Here is a 15,579-nt window from a genome sequence, read left to right on the forward strand (position 1 = left end):
CCTCTGCTAGCCGGCGAAGTTTGCCGCTTCCCAGCCCCTCACTCTCGTCGCAGCCCGCAGATGCATCTGATCCACACTGCAGATAATGATAGAAAATTACAGTGTAATAAGATAATGGGATTTATTTATAGAATTTGCTTTCCAATCACGCCCACATGATATATGTATCCACAGGCGCGCGCGCACGCACACACACACATACACACAGCGCTTTCTACGTATATATATTCACATAAGTGGTTGGCTTTGTGGAAGCAAAATGCCACCTGGGGGATGTCGAGATGTTCCCGAGTGGTTCAACACCAGTGAGAAGGGTGCTGGCACATCACAAATAGTCCCCTCATCATCATAACAATGACACTATATTTCCATGACACTTTTATCTCAAAGCACTTGAAAAAATAAAAGCGGGGGGGGGGGGGGGGGGGGGCGGAAAAAAACAAAAAAGAAATGTAAACTGCTACACAAACCCCAGTGTACGAGGAGATGGGAATTGAAATGCAATGACAGACTTAACCGGAGACAAATCCCGTCTCCAATAGAAACAAGCCAAGGGAAATTTAAGGAGGCAGCACGTAATTAGCTGGGGATGGTCAGCACAGCAGGACTCTTAATGAGCTTTCTCCCCGCAGGGCCGTGTTAGGTTTAAGAATACTGAGGTGCGGCAGGTCAGTGGGTCTCCAAATCCCAAACCAGCGTGAAGAAGCCCAGCAAGTGCAAACTGAAGGTGATGAAGCACCGCAATAAGTGAATTGAGGGTGCGGTGGCTGTTCCACCTCTTGCTGGAGTCCCAGCTGGGTTTTCCAACCCATGGCAATGCTGGGTTTTACCGCTCGAACATCATCATCATGGGGCTGTTAAAGCTTTGGGATTCATGGCCTTGGAGGGTTCATCCTTCTGCCATGACGCCACCGGGTTTTATTATCTCTTTCTTAATTCCTACAGCAATCTGCGTCCCAAAATCCAGCTATGGGCTGGGGACAGAAGCTGTTAATCAAAAGGTGAGTGGGCCAATTGCCCCCTGCAAAACAATCCTGTACCCTAACGAAGCATCAGCCACGGACGTGGGGATGTTCGCGGGCGAAATGACAGCAGAGTTGCTGAATCTCCACATCTTCGGGTTGCTGCTGCTCTGAGCATCCCTATCACGCCGCTCACCAAGCAGCCAGCCTGCTGCCAGGGGCCACCAACAGCCAGGGGCCACCTGGTACCAGCTTTTTGGGTGAAACACCAACTTTTTGGCTAGAAAAGACATTTTCAGCACCTGAGGAATTATCAGCAAACGCGTTTTTCCCGTACGCTAAGACATCTGTGTACCACGACGGGATTATACCTGCCCGTCCGTGGTGTCTGATTAACCAGGGGCAGGCACAGGGGACAGGCGGCGGGTGAGCATCCCTGCTCAGCATCCCAGCCCATGCCTTAAACCCGGCTGCGCCGGGCACGGGGAGGAGATGGCAAGCATCTCTCTCCTCGTCTGCAGCGAGGTGCAATTATTTTCCGAGGGCTGCTGAGAATCTCCACCGAGCCGGCTTCTCTGGGGAAGATCAAAGCGAACCTCTGATCAGGAGAGCCGAGCAAGATCCCTTCATGGTATGGGAGAACGCGGAGGAGAGAAAAAAATACAAAGAAAAGGGGGATGGCTGGGAGCAAGGGGAAGTTTTCCATTATTGGGGCTGGATAAGCCCTAAACAAACCCTGCTGTTTCTCACCTTTATGTCTCACCTTTAATGACTCCATCACGGCATGACCAGGCTTTCACAGCCCACCAAGGAGCCGCTTTATGCTGATGGCTTTGGGTGGGCAACGTAGGGCTGGCCATACCCTGCCGAGCTCAGGCACCCCTTTGTCCTCCAGCACCCGTAGCCCATCTCAGCTCGGCTCTGCCGATGGGGCAACCGAGGCTCCGAGGGCTTTTTTTGGAAATGCAAAGGACCGAGAGGACTCAGATCATCTTTTATAGATGCTGTTGCCTCCGGCAGAAAAGCCGAAGCAAACTCCAGCGCTTCGCTCCTCCTTTGATTTCGGCACTTTTAACCAGAGAGGAGAGAAAGACCCCCACACCGGACCCCAACCCTGCAGGCGCCGGAGCTGAGGTGAACGTTCGAGGATGCCCCACCATCACATTCCCTCCTGCCAACCACCCAGCAGCAAAAAACTCATCAACGACACCAATTTGAGGGCTTTTTCCAGGCTGCGGGGAAGGGAGGGGAGAAGGTGCAGGACTGGCAGAGGTTCCCTCTCCCTTAAAATTTAGTTGTGCTCTATATTCAAATGGCAGTTTAATGAGCCTTTCCCTATTTCCAGCAACTTTATCACATCATTAAAGCGTAGAAATGAATAATACATCTAGCGGTTGGATTAAGCTGAACTCCAGACCTGATGCAGCTTCAAACGGAGGAGGGAAGAGAGGCGGCTGGAGCATGGGGTGCTGGGTGGGGGTGGTAGCCGTGCCGGGGAGAGGACGGAGTTATTTTGGCTCTGATGTGCCAAACAGCACGCGGGGGTATCTCTGGTCCTTCCCAGCAAGCCAAACTCCTGCCACTATAACTCAGTGATGAACAGGAGATGCACTTACCCAAAGCATCCCTCCTCCCTTCCTCTCTGGCCTGCAGAAATAAAGGAATAAATTTAGTTTTTTAAATTGTTTTAATACTATTTTTAATTATCGCTTCCAGCAAGTTCACCCTCAGACACTGTGCAGTCAGTAAGGGGCTGAGCCAAGACCAGGACCAGGCTCCACGCGTGCCTCTGTCCCCAGCCCGGCTCCATCTCTTCCCGTCCTTAAAAATGAAGCGAATTGGGTAAAAAAGGCCTGACCCAGGTCACATCACACCTCTACCGAGCGCCGCGTCAAGCCTTGGCCGAATTATCCCACCGCCAAAGAGGAGCGTTCATCGCATCTGCACGGATGGATGGGCAGATGAAGGGTTTGCTGCTTTTGGAGGCAGGATCTGTGCCCTAGGCACCCAGGGGTGTCCTGCACCCCAAGGTGGCCTCAACAGGGGCTCAGCACCCCAAGGAAAGAAAACAACCTCATTTACTAAAATGAAAGTTCATTTAAAACAGGAGGAGAAGGCAAAAAAAGAAAGCAAGAGGCCAAAACAAACCATCTTTGGTTCAGGCTGTGACCGTATTCTCCCCAAGGGAAAAATAAGCAATTAATGCTGGAAAGATTCACAGATTTTGTTGTTTGGGGCTTTTTGATGAATAAATTGTACTCATCAAAACTGGTCTTTATGGGTTTTTTTTTTTCCCCATTGTTTGTGGGCACTGATTTATTTTTCTCTTATTCTTTCTGATTGTTATATTTCGGATGGTGCTTACTGATGTGAAAAAAGCCATCTTGTATTGCTGATAAGTCTGGAGATAACTGCAGAGGTCAAGGAACAGATGGGGAAAGAGAAGAGAGGAGGGAAAAAAAGTTTCAGCATCTCCAGCTCCATCCTCACTCCCCGCCAAACCCGCAGAAAAATAGCATTGAGTGGCCCAGAATGGTTAATGAGATGGATTTCCCCCCGGGCCAGACCAGAGGAAGAAAGGAAGGAAACAATTTAACTGTATTTCCTCGTTATCTGATCGCAGTCATTTTAATTTGTGCTGTCTTTGAGGCTTCTCCTTTTTTTTTTTTTTTTTTTGTGTGTGTGTGTTCATCTTCTCCTGTCGTGTGTGTGTTCAGCTGAGTAATGGATGACATTGCAAGAAAATGGGAGGTTTTTCTCGTCTGGCCCAATAACCACTTCCAAGGTCACACGTGACGGAGGGAGACGGTGCTTTCAAGGTGAGGCAGAAAGGAGGAGAGAAACCCTTCTCTTATCAAATCTTAATAAAATAAATTTGCCGTCGTATTCCCGTCGTGAGCCAAGAACAGCCTCATCCTTTCCCATTTTTTTACCCTGCCAACAATGGTGAAGCTGGTCCTAAGCAACCACCCAAGGGAACTGAAAAAGTAATTGCTCGGTAAGAGAGATCACTCTTTAAGGAAAGGTTGAAGAGAATTGAAGAGAATGAAGAAAAAAATCGGACACCCAGGCATGCAAGGGGCATACAGGGCGGCCAAGAAATAGCTGAACCCAGAAGCAGTGACTCCCTAAAGCTGGAGGAAGGCTCCTTACTTGGTTTGAGGGGGTTTTTTCATGGCATTTCAAAGAAGAAATTTGGTAAAATGGCTATTAATTATGCCTGCCTTTGTTCGAGCAATTTTGGGCCATTTCACTTACGGGAGAGCCCAGACGGAACCTCAATGAGGTCAAAGCAAAGGAAAGCAAAGCAAAGCCACCTTAAGCTTAATTGTAAAAGCAGTTTGATGCTCTGAATTTGGCCTCTGGAGCTGCATTTAGTTGCAAGAGCAAGGGAGAGGTCTCTGCATCCTAAACCATTCGGGGAAGCAGAAATAAGGACGCTAACAAACCTTTCGGTCGCGGAAACAACGCGATGGCAGGAGCTGCCCAGGAGGAATCGCAGCCCGCGAAAGCCTCGCCGGCGTGAGGACAACATTACGGTGCCAATCTAGAGTGAAACGGAGCCCTGCAGCTCTAATTAAAAGGGCTGCTGTAGCTAATGATCTGCCCAGTGCTAATTAACTTCAAAACGTGGGGGCTCAGTACGCTTTCCGCTCTGCTGCTGGGTTTGCTGTTGTTCGTGCATGCAAGTGCCTTCTCCGGGCTCCTCCTCGGGTCGGCATTTTTCCCGAGCAGGGATAACTAAATCTTAGCAAACCTCTCAGATCAGTCCTCCTCCTTCTCCTCTCTCTTTTTTTTTTTTTTCCTTCCTTTTTTTTTCTTTTTTAATTTGCCCAATTCTGGTTCCAAGTCTCAGAAATTGGTGACTTATAATAGAAGTGTCTTCTCAGCTGTATTTATAGCATCGCACCAGTGTGATGTTCGCATAAAGTTCAGGTAGCATAGTAACTTAAATTTAGCTCAGGCAGGCAGCGAAGATGCAGCCGTGTCCTTCAGGAGCGGATTTTGCCCGCTTTTGCCCCAAGCTGCCTACGGATCTGTGCACTGAACCTCCCACGTGCTGCTTTGATTTTGGATGTGGGATGGGATATAGTTTTTGCATCCCGGCTTTGTGTTGAAAATCTGGCTTCCACACTGGTGTCAGGCGGAGAAACCATCAGCTTTAAATGCCAGGTTTGGGCTTTTTTTTCATTTGATTGCCTGTCATAGGTGAGAGGCTATTGCACAAGGGAGAAAAAGGTTTCCCAACCCAAAAACCTGACCTGTGGGGTCTTCATCCTACCAGTCTGATCCCATCCCATCGCCTCTTCCTGAAATACAGTATTACGGAAGCGTGACTGGCAGCCAGCCTTTGCCATCTGCTCTGGCCCCTCATTATGGATTCACAACAAACATATGTGACAATTAGATCCGTAAAAACATCTCGTGGATCATATGCGATTGAAATGCGGGCATATGCTCTCTGCCCAATAAATCCCACGTCTGAGCTGGGTTTGCTCCTGAAGAAGACACCGAGGAAGAGGGAGGGATGGGATGTTCTCCTCACCTATGCTCGTGCATCAGAGGGAAGGTTTGGAAGAGAAAGCCTGCTCTGCTAGAGGAGAAGGGAAATAAATGATGGTGAGTGAGGATGCTTGGAGGTACCTTAGGCTTTACAAGGGGCTGAACCCTTTCGGTGGCTAAATCCCTAAGGCCAAAAAACACAGACTGGGCTTGATCAGCCAAAAACCGCACGGAGGCTCGTCTCAGATGAGCGCCCCGAGGTTTGCACAAGGTCTCTGCGTCTCCTCCGTTGAAGAAGCACCTCTGTGCAAGCGCCGCTGGTTGCATGAGTGACTGATTACGATGATAACTGCTCTCAGTAGCCGTAATTGAATTGCTGCTCGAAAAGGAGTGGCTCAGAGGGAGGACGGCCGGAATAATAGTTACCGACTCCTCAGCAGCCCCCGTAGACAGGCAGCGTTGGTGCCGGGAGCACTGCTGCTTCATTGGTGGGACATGCCCAAGGAGCAGAGCATCAGCCTGGGTGGCTGGAGCTCCTTGTCGCTTCAAACCCCTTGCAAGCCACCAGAAAATGATCATGGATGAGGCAAAAATCATCCTCAGAGCTTGGAAAGCCACCTATCAATTCTCCAAGCTCCATCTGCTCTTCAGCCTTTGGAAGAAGTCACTCCCTGTCGTCTCACGATGCTCAATAAATTGCTGAGACCTGGAGAAATCCACTTTTCCCCCGTATTTCTTCTGCCAGACCTACTCCTGCTCTCTGCAAAATTAAAAGCTCTCCTTACCTCCTCCTTTGCCTTCTCTCTAAGAAGTAGGAAGGGGAGAGACCCCCACAGTGCAGGTAGCAGCATGCCCGTAAACAGCCCCTCGTGTTTCCCCAAATTGCCGTTTCATTGCTATCACCTGGCTTTGTTGTAGCAATAAATTGGGTGTGCGGCGTCTGCACATCAGCTTCTTCCAAGCGCTTTGAGGAAGGAGGCTTCTGATACCTTTTTTTTTTTTAATTCCCTTCTGCCCCAGAAAAGGGATGTGCTGCGAGGTTGCCACGCCAGAGGAAAGCCATGCTGCGGCGCTGGAAGGCTTTGGATAGTTAGTTTTCATTTAAAAGTTGAAATCATCACATCCCTGGAAGATGTTGCTGGGGCGAATCCAAAACAGAGCCTTTCTGGGGATTCTGGTTGTCAGCAGCTCACTGGAAGGAGAAACGGCTGCTCCAGCCAGGCTGGAGAAACGCTGGAAATCCCAAGCCGACGGGTAAATACATAGGGACATTGGTATTTCAGGAAGAGATTGCCTTCTTTCCTGAAGATGAAAACATGGAAGAATGAATACAACGGGTCATCCGCAATCTCAATCTCTATGGAAATAGACACAAGGTGAGTTTTAATTTAATGAAGGCGCAAAGCTTAAGGATGAAAATAAAAGGGAAGCCTTGAAAAAAGCCCCTGAAAGGTTGGGAGGCATCAGCAGGGAGCTGGGATGGTTGGGGACTGCTGCAAGGGAAGCATTGGGCTCTTACTAGGTGTGAGGGGTGTACAGGGATTTGCAATTTCAGGCTTGCCACTGATGCTGTGAAGAGCCTCCGTGGAGGAAAAAAGAAGATGCCTTAATGTAAGCGCCCTCCGCTTGCCTCTGACCCAGCCCAGATTTATCCACGCGCCAAACTAAGCACATTAGCCATCCCGCAAAGAATATTTAGAAATATTTGGAAGATGCCAGAAGATGGGTGGAGGATGCATTTCGGGTTGAGGGAACGGGGAGTCTGTCAAGATGGACCCAGAGGGCGGTTTTGAATAGCATTGCGTAGAAAGCAAGAGATGCTGACGGGAAACAAGGGGCATGAAGCATTGCCCTTCCCCGCTGCCCAAGACTTTTGGCAGGGCAGACCGCTGCACGTGAAGTGCAGAGATGATTTTGTTTTCACCCTGTATCGCTTTCCCTCCCAGCCCTCTCTGTGCTTGCCAGGGAGGGGGAAAAAAAGCACCTTTCGGGAAATCGCACCGTACGTCACGTCGCAGTGGCCAGGCAACGGCAGGGGGTAAGTAGAGCGATGGGCTTGGCGTTGCCGGTTGGGCAACGGAAGGTGAGAAGCAGCAGGAGTCATGTGGATGCTGCTCCCCAGACTCCCCCGATTAATGAAATAACCCAAACTGCTGGAAGCAAGTAACCCCGAGAAGCTTTTCCCACACACACGTTCTCCCCCGGGGCTTCATCCTCCTTCGTTGTCAGTTATTGAAACTTTCGATCACAACCCAGAGCTGATAGGTCGCCACTGAAAATCACCCGGGGCCACACATGGAGGAGGAAAATTCATCTTTTCAGCCAGAACTTGTTGAAACTACTTATTTGATTTTTCTTTTTTTCTTTTTGCTATCCCAATCTGGAAAAGAACCCCAAATATTTTTTTAAAAACTGGAAATAGTTTACTATTTAGGTTTCCTTACGAAAAATCAAGGATTTTTTTTTTCCAGAAAAGCTTGTCTTTTTTTCACTGTTGAATTAAGTCCTCTGCTGGAAAAAGTTTCGGTTCCCTGTGAAATGTGGGCATTAACACCATTATTTTTTCCCTATGAAAGGGGAAACTGAGGCAAGGGGATGTTTCTCCCTCGACTTTTGCAGAGGTTGAAGAGCCTGTGCTGTACCAAGAGCTGCATCTCCCCAGTACACGATGCTAAAGAGGTTTCAAAGCAACCCAAAATGCTCCTTTTCAGGGTATAACATCTGCGTAGCACCAAGAGGAGCCATGGATATATGAATTAAACACTGGACAATATTGTGCCCAACCAACTGCTCCTCCCTGGGCATCATGTGCCGAAATAAGGGCAAGGCTCCAAAAATGCTCTATATCTCCCCACAACCCCCCTTCCACCCCTCCTTTCCTCTCCCTTTCCCCATCCCTCACCCTCAGCAAATGCCACTGCTAAATATTACCCAAGGAAAAGGCTGAAGAAGTAAAAACAAAGTCACTGGACTTCGAGACAGATCATGGAAACAGAGGAGATAAATCCCGACAACACAGCCTGCACAGGGAGAAAAAGACAAATACTGAAATAAATACAAAAAGAAGACAAGTTTGGGCTACAGGGAGCGGGTGAGCCAGAGCGAGAGAGGAAATTGCACTAAAATAGACGAGGTTTCCTGGAGACAAAGGTAAAATTGGGGAAAGTGAGATCTAAACCGAAGGGGGATAAATCATGAGGGCAGCAACTTCTGAAAATTATCGGGAATGAAGCCTTCCCAGTAAGTGAGACATCCCCTGCAAGACGGAGCTGCTGCGAGCAACAAATAAAGCTATGGTGACAAAGACAAAGCTGGAGCGGGGTACTCAAATTTGTTGGGTGACCCTGACTTGTCCGCTTCTCCTCAAGGGGTTTCTGCAGCCACGTCCCCACGTGGTTTGGGCTTTAGGAAGCTCCTCCTGCTCAGCTTTAGCAATGCCTCCCCTAAAAAGCAAGCTTTGGTGGAGGAAAAACTATACAGGGAGCTGGTATTTTTGCACTGGGAGCTGCGTCTCCAAAACATCAGCAGCTCTTCATTTCCAAAAAAAAAAAACACCCCGTTTTTTTCAGGAAAAGTGTGCTCAGGCTGCAGTTGCCTTTTCTGGAGTCAGGTTCAACCATGCGGATGAAGCCAACCCTTTTGGCCAAAGGTTTTTAGCAGAATTATTTCTTTCTACAGCTTCTTCCCAAGAAAAAACCCAGTTGCTAAACTCCCCCCCAAAGCCACTAAATCCTCCACGGAGGGACCAGTGCTGGACCACGAGCGAGCGCTGCGGTGAGGCATCTCTTCAGCCCTGCGACTCCTGGGAAGACCAGCAGTATTTTTACCCTCAGACTCCTCTCTTCCTCCTTAGCTAGATGACACCACGCAGATAAATAACAGCAGTAATCCTAAATTGAGATCACAACATGCTTTACACTTCTGTGTTGCACTGCGAGCAAGGAAAACTCTCCCCAGGCTGTAGGAAGGCAGCATGGGATTATTTTTTTTTTCTTCATGCCAGGCAAAGCTGTGACATCAAGCCTACTGCTTGTTACAGGCTTTTTTTCCCCCCACATCTCCCCCACTTTGCTTTGGCAAGAAACTGAGTTTTCAGCTGGGAAGAGCGCGTGCCATGCCAAACACCCCCCCAAATTTCCACCAGGAATAGCAGAAATCTGCACACCAACACACAAAAACTTGGCAGCTCTGTTTTATGGGGGGGGGGGGGGGAGGTATTAAAAAGCCTATGGTTTCCGTAGAAAAAATATGCTGTTTTCCCACCAAAAATCAACCAACTATTTGCTCGTAAACCTATTGCAACGTCTTTACTCATTTGCAGCAGTTTGTGGCTGGCACGAGGCTCTCGGTGTGGTTGGTGGTGGAAGCATGGAAATTCATGGGATTTTGAAGGTGGATTTGAGGCTGATCTAGATGGGGACAGCAGGGTCCCCTTAGGTAGGGCTTGCTGTCCCCAGAGGCTTGGGGACAAGCTCATGGTTGGTGTGTCCCCCCTAGGCAGCATCGAGGCTGCCCAACACCGTGGTTTCCCAGACCCCCAAAGCTTTTCCCAGGGAATTTGCTCCGGAGCCAAGCGCGGAGGGGAAAATGCGTGAGCCAAAAGAAAGAGGAGACACAAAAGCTGGTGTCAAAGCTCAGCTCAGCTGACGTATCCATCCAGCAGGTCCCACTGATGTGCCCTCGTGTTTGCACATCCCACACCTGCTTCCTCGTGCCCGGCTTTTTATATGCCCGTATTCCCCCTGCGCTCGCTGCTCTCCCGGCCTTTCCCCTCTCTTCCTCTCTCTGATTTATGTAATTTGAAGTCCTGGTTGGGAGCTGATATTATGACACGTCCAGACTTCAAAATAAACCTTCCTCTTGATACCGGGTTATTTTATTGGGTGCATCAAGGCTGAAAACAACCTCATTCATCTTAAGAAATGTATTTTCCCATTTGCTGTATAAATACATACATGTTTCCTTGCATTATTCACCTAGGCACAGCAGATAGATGAGCAGCAACAACGGCACCACATTTTTATTTCTCATTCTGTAACAGAAAAGGCACCGGGGAGGTTTGTGGCAGGAGCTCGGCGGTGCGGAAAAATCAGCTGGGGCAAAGGGTGGGGAGAAAATTGAACGGAGAGGAGATATCCTACTCCCAGCCAAAGTCGTCCAGGGATGGGGAGGAGGTCTGGTCTTCAGGATCCTTGTCCACATCAGAGGGATGATCTGGAAAACACAGGTATTAGTGGTGGAGAAAAAGCCAAAGGACAGATGAAAAATAAGACAAGGAGGAAAAAAAAAATAGGCAAAGAAGAAAAGGGAGGGATGACAAGAGAGGGGAAAAAATGAATAATTGAAAGTCTGTAATAAACACAGTGTAGACACACAGAAAAAAATGCCTGTGTGAAAATGTAATTACTGGCTGTATCAATAACATCAGTGCACAAGACCGGCTGCACTGGGGTTATGACCAAAACAAGCCATAAGTCTTATGAATGCTCAATTCAGATGCGCCTTAGAAATCATCCGTGTTAAGGTCCAGGCATCTTAATTCCCCCACACCTCCGTGGTGATTTCATGAAATAATAAAGTGGAAACTCAGCCTTTCTTTACATCAGTTATGAGGCTCATACAGGACTCTGAACCCTAACGGGTTTTAGTCACAGTTCCACTGGTCCTGTAGAGACCAGGTTAGGGGAAAGGCGCCTATGGCCAACAGCCTATGCCAACAGCCCCCATGGCCAACAGCCCCCATGGCCAACAGCCCCAACAGCCACGAGTACCAATGGCCAACAGCCTCAATGGCCAACAGCCCCAACGGCCAACAGGCCAGGGTTTGCCAACACGGCCTGGGGACGCTCTTCGTCAGTACTGATGGAAGCTGATTTCAAGTCATGCCTCGCCCTCATGAAGCAGAAAGCGCACTAAAAGAGTTAAAAGCCCACTTGCCTTCCTTTTGAGTCCAAGATGACTTGAAGCCTACATCTGCTATTTTTAAATCACTGCTGGGGATATGTAGTGGATTTCTCTTAATTGGACATCAATGCTGACTGTAATGAGTCCAAAATAAGACTCCCTTTCTCTTCATTAACTTCCTGCATTAATTTGGAGTTTCATTTCACTGCACCAAGAATCCTCACTTACCAGCGGCTGCAGTGCTACAATGGGATACTGGTTTCTTAATCGCATCCTGAGTAATGGGATAGGAAAATCGAATTGTTTATCCCCGGAAACTTTGACCTGCACTGTGCCTCAGCCTTGTGCAGCCTGGCGGCCTCATTGGCCCTGCAAATTCATCATCTTCTGGGTAACTCAACCCAGCGTGCAGGTGTCCTGTGGTGGTCCCGCTTCATTTAGTAATTACCATTACTCATAGCCAGACTCAACTGGGAGCAAATCAGATCCAGGAGGGTGTCTGCGCTCCTCCACCCCGTCTCCTCGCACGCCATAACCTGTTGCAGTGCTGCTCCTTCCTCACACACCAGCCCTGCTTGTCCCCAGAAGTGCTGATAAACCCAACAGAGATGCAGATTTAGTGTTATCGGGAGATGCAGGGCATGTTTAGCAGGAACTTGAAGGATCATAGCAAGAGGCCTGGATGTAATCCAGGCTGCAGCGGATAAGGAACTGAAAAGCCGCTGCTGCTGCTTCTTCTTTTCCTTTTTCTTTTTTTTTTTTTTCTTTTTTTTTCACTGGTTCAAGATTGCAAAGAGGCTGAGAGAGAAGAAAGGGAAACACGGGGACCTAGTGATAACGGGTGATGGACGTGACGCCGTATCCTCACCGAGAATACCAGAGATTGTAAAGCATTGAGAAATCAAACTGACAAGTGGGAACACAGGCTCAGCATAAGAAACAGCGGCTTGTTCAGAGTTCCTGCAGGCCTGGAGAGCTTTTCGTTTCTCCTCACGATGGATTAAGTGGATGTTGGCGATAGATAATTTTGAACTCCTTCTGCAATGTGTTCTGGCTTGTCATATCCTCAGGGAGGCCTGGAGCGGGAGAGACAAGCATCCAGCATGACACTCGGAGACACGAAACTCCTCGAACAAGGCGAGGGGATTGGGAACAGCCATATCCTGCAAGGCTGGTGACACTTGGGAGCCTTTTTATACCTGGCCAGCCTCAATTGTGTCTTCCCTGGGGCTGTCAGGGATGGGTGAGGAATCACGTCATGATTTCTGCTGGGTTGGCTGCAGGAGAGGACGTTGGCTTTGGCCAACGAGCGGCTCAAAATTCAGTAGGTTCCCCAAGAACCCATGGGGATGTTAACCTCATTCAGTCTTGGAGGGTTGCAGCAATTTTTGGCAGGTTTGGGAAGAGAAGTAACCCTGAACCCCAAGTTGCTCAGCCCCCGGGAAGGAGCAGTAGGTTGCAATACAGCCAAAAAGTCCTCCCCCTCTGCTGCACTCACCTGGGCTCACCCTCTTTGCCTCAATTTCCCTCCCACCCCAAGTAAAAATCATTCCTACATCCTGAGGTAACAGAGTGGGGGAAGCTGAATTTCAGGAGGAGAAAAGAGAGGTAAATCCCAACATCAGCACAAAAAAAGAGGAAAAAACCTCCCAGCATCAGGCAGGTGCAATAGGCCCCTGGGGGAAAAACATCCTAACAACAAAAAATACAAAAATACAATCCTCCTTCCTAATTATTTTGCAGTTCCATGTGCGTGGCACCAGATCGGATCCAGTCCTTGCTTCCAAGGAAATTTTTTTTAGGCCTTTCATACCTCCCCCTTTCCCCGTATCGCTCTCCTCTGCACGGGCTGAGCCGCTTTCTGTTGTTGAGTGCAGCAGAAGGAGCTGCTCTGAAATGGCAGGGGATGCTCTGCGTGTAGACCAGAGCCGGAGGCTCCTTTGAAAATCCCCAGGGCAAAGGAGCGGGACCGAAAGAGGATGCCCTGGCTGAGCCGCCATCCGCTTAAAATCGGCCGAGAAATCTAGCGGCTTTGATGAAAAATGCTTTCCTTTGCCTTTGACGCTCCTGTCCAAACAGTGTTAGGTGTCGTGCTGATAGCACGGCTTTCACCTGAGGTAGCGACAAGAAAAAACATGCCCGGATAGATGTTCTGCCCTCTGCCGAGCTGGGAGTGATGATAGGGTACGCGGAAGTTTTAATTTATAGGTTCAAAGGCAGCGGATGCTGCAAAGTGTCTATAACCCGAATGAGAAATAAAGATTGCGACGTGGAAGCCCCATCAGCGTAAGCAGCAAGCGCTCACCCAGGCACGAGCTAAATATTCCTGGGCCAGAAAACCAGAGTCGTAGTGAAAATAAAAACATTTATAGAAAGTCCTCACTACGCACATCCATAGACACATACACAACTTCATGTCAAAACCCTTGGGATTTCAGAGCACCAACATTTTTGGGGTGTTTGAGCATATGTAATGAGCATATTTTTTGGATTTAGCTGTTTTCTGCCCATTTTCTCCACTGCTTGTAAGAAACTGGTTCAAACCCCATTAGGGTAGAGTTGAAATATCTTTGAATTTTGATTAATAATGAGCTCTCCATACGGGATGCATAATAATCCAATCCCTGCCTGTGCCACCCAGTCAGATATAGGTCAGCCTGCGATACCGGTCTCCAATAAACCCTTGAGCACTGGGAGAGATCCAGAAAGCTGAAAGAAAACGAACATTATGCCAATATGTAGGAAGGATAAACAAGATGACCTGTGTAATTACAGCCCTGTCGGCTTGACATTGATTTTGGGCAAAATAATGGCATGTCTGGTACGGGTCTTGTTTAATAAGGAATTAAAGGGAATAACATAAAGGATGCCAATCAACAAGGATTTATGGAAAAGAAATCTTGCCCAACTAAGTTGATATCTATTTTTGATGAGGTTATAAATTTGGGCTGATAAAGGTGACGCTGTCAGCGTAATGTACTCGGGCTCCTGCAAGGTTGGGTCCTGCGTGACATCTTGATTAAGAAACTGGGAGGGTAGGAAATCACCGTGGCAGAAATTAGATGGATTAAAAACTGGCTGCTTGACAAGTTTCAAAAGGCACCTCTTGAAGTGGGAATCAACAGGGTCTTCTGCTCCCCGCTGCCTGCAAGGGCCGGACTGCTGCTATTTGACATTTTTATCAACGACCTGGAAGAAAACATCACATCACCCCTGATAAAGTTTGCAGCTGACACAAAGATCAGGGGAATGGCACGGGAGGAAGAGGAAAGGGCATCGATACAAGATGCATCTTAATAAAGCCATTCGGCCAGCGCCGGAGAAGAAAGGCTCTTCCCTTGGCAGCGGGGATGGGAGATGGGGCTGATAGGCGGACGGACAAGATTTGGAGGATGAAATGCAATGCTTTTCAGGCTGAAAAGCGTCTTTTCAGGCTTCTGGTATGAAAAGGTAGAAACTCCAGGGTATTTTGGAGCAAACCCGTTTTGGTTCTCCCCTGGGTAAGCCATGCAACACCCATGCTCTGTGCGCACCAGGCCCATGCTGCTCTGCTCCCTTGACTTCAGCTCATTCCTCACCCATTTTGCAGGATTTCCAGGACTTGCAGCGCTTAGACGTTATTGCAAATCCCACAAGGCACCTGGCTGAACCTTCTAGCTTCGAACTATATTAAAAACGCGGCCTGAAGTGACTTGCCTGAGGCCAGGCACTGCGGGACTGATGCCGCTCAGCACATCTCCGCGTCGGGTGAGCTTTAGGCAACGCGCAGCCCGGCTCAGCGCTCCCTCCCTGCTCCCCAGCTCCCATCCCTTTTCCCAGGATTGTGTCTTTCCCCCCGCAAAAACCCTCTTGCAAGCCCCGCGCAGCCGCAGCCGCTGTGATTTTGAGGCTGCCTTCTGCGATTTCTCCCGATGCCAACCGCACATGACACTTCAGGGCTCTCCGTAGCGAGCACTTTATTGCTTCCAGAGCGGCTTTTTTCGACTCCTGCAATCCAATGCCCGAGAATAATGGACAGGCTTCAGCCGAGGGAATTTAATTCTGCTCCCACTCCTTTCAGATCAGAGCCTGTGTCAGCGGGTGCTCTTACAACAAGAGACTTTATTACAGCTTATCCAACACTTGGCAAGTCCTCAATCTGGAGAACTGGTTTGTACTACAGAGATTGCTGCTCCGCGTTGCATGCTAATAGAGATCTATAGCTGCGCCT

Source organism: Gymnogyps californianus, chromosome 25 (assembly GCF_018139145.2).
Source record: "Gymnogyps californianus isolate 813 chromosome 25, ASM1813914v2, whole genome shotgun sequence".
Lineage (NCBI taxonomy): Eukaryota > Metazoa > Chordata > Aves > Accipitriformes > Cathartidae > Gymnogyps > Gymnogyps californianus.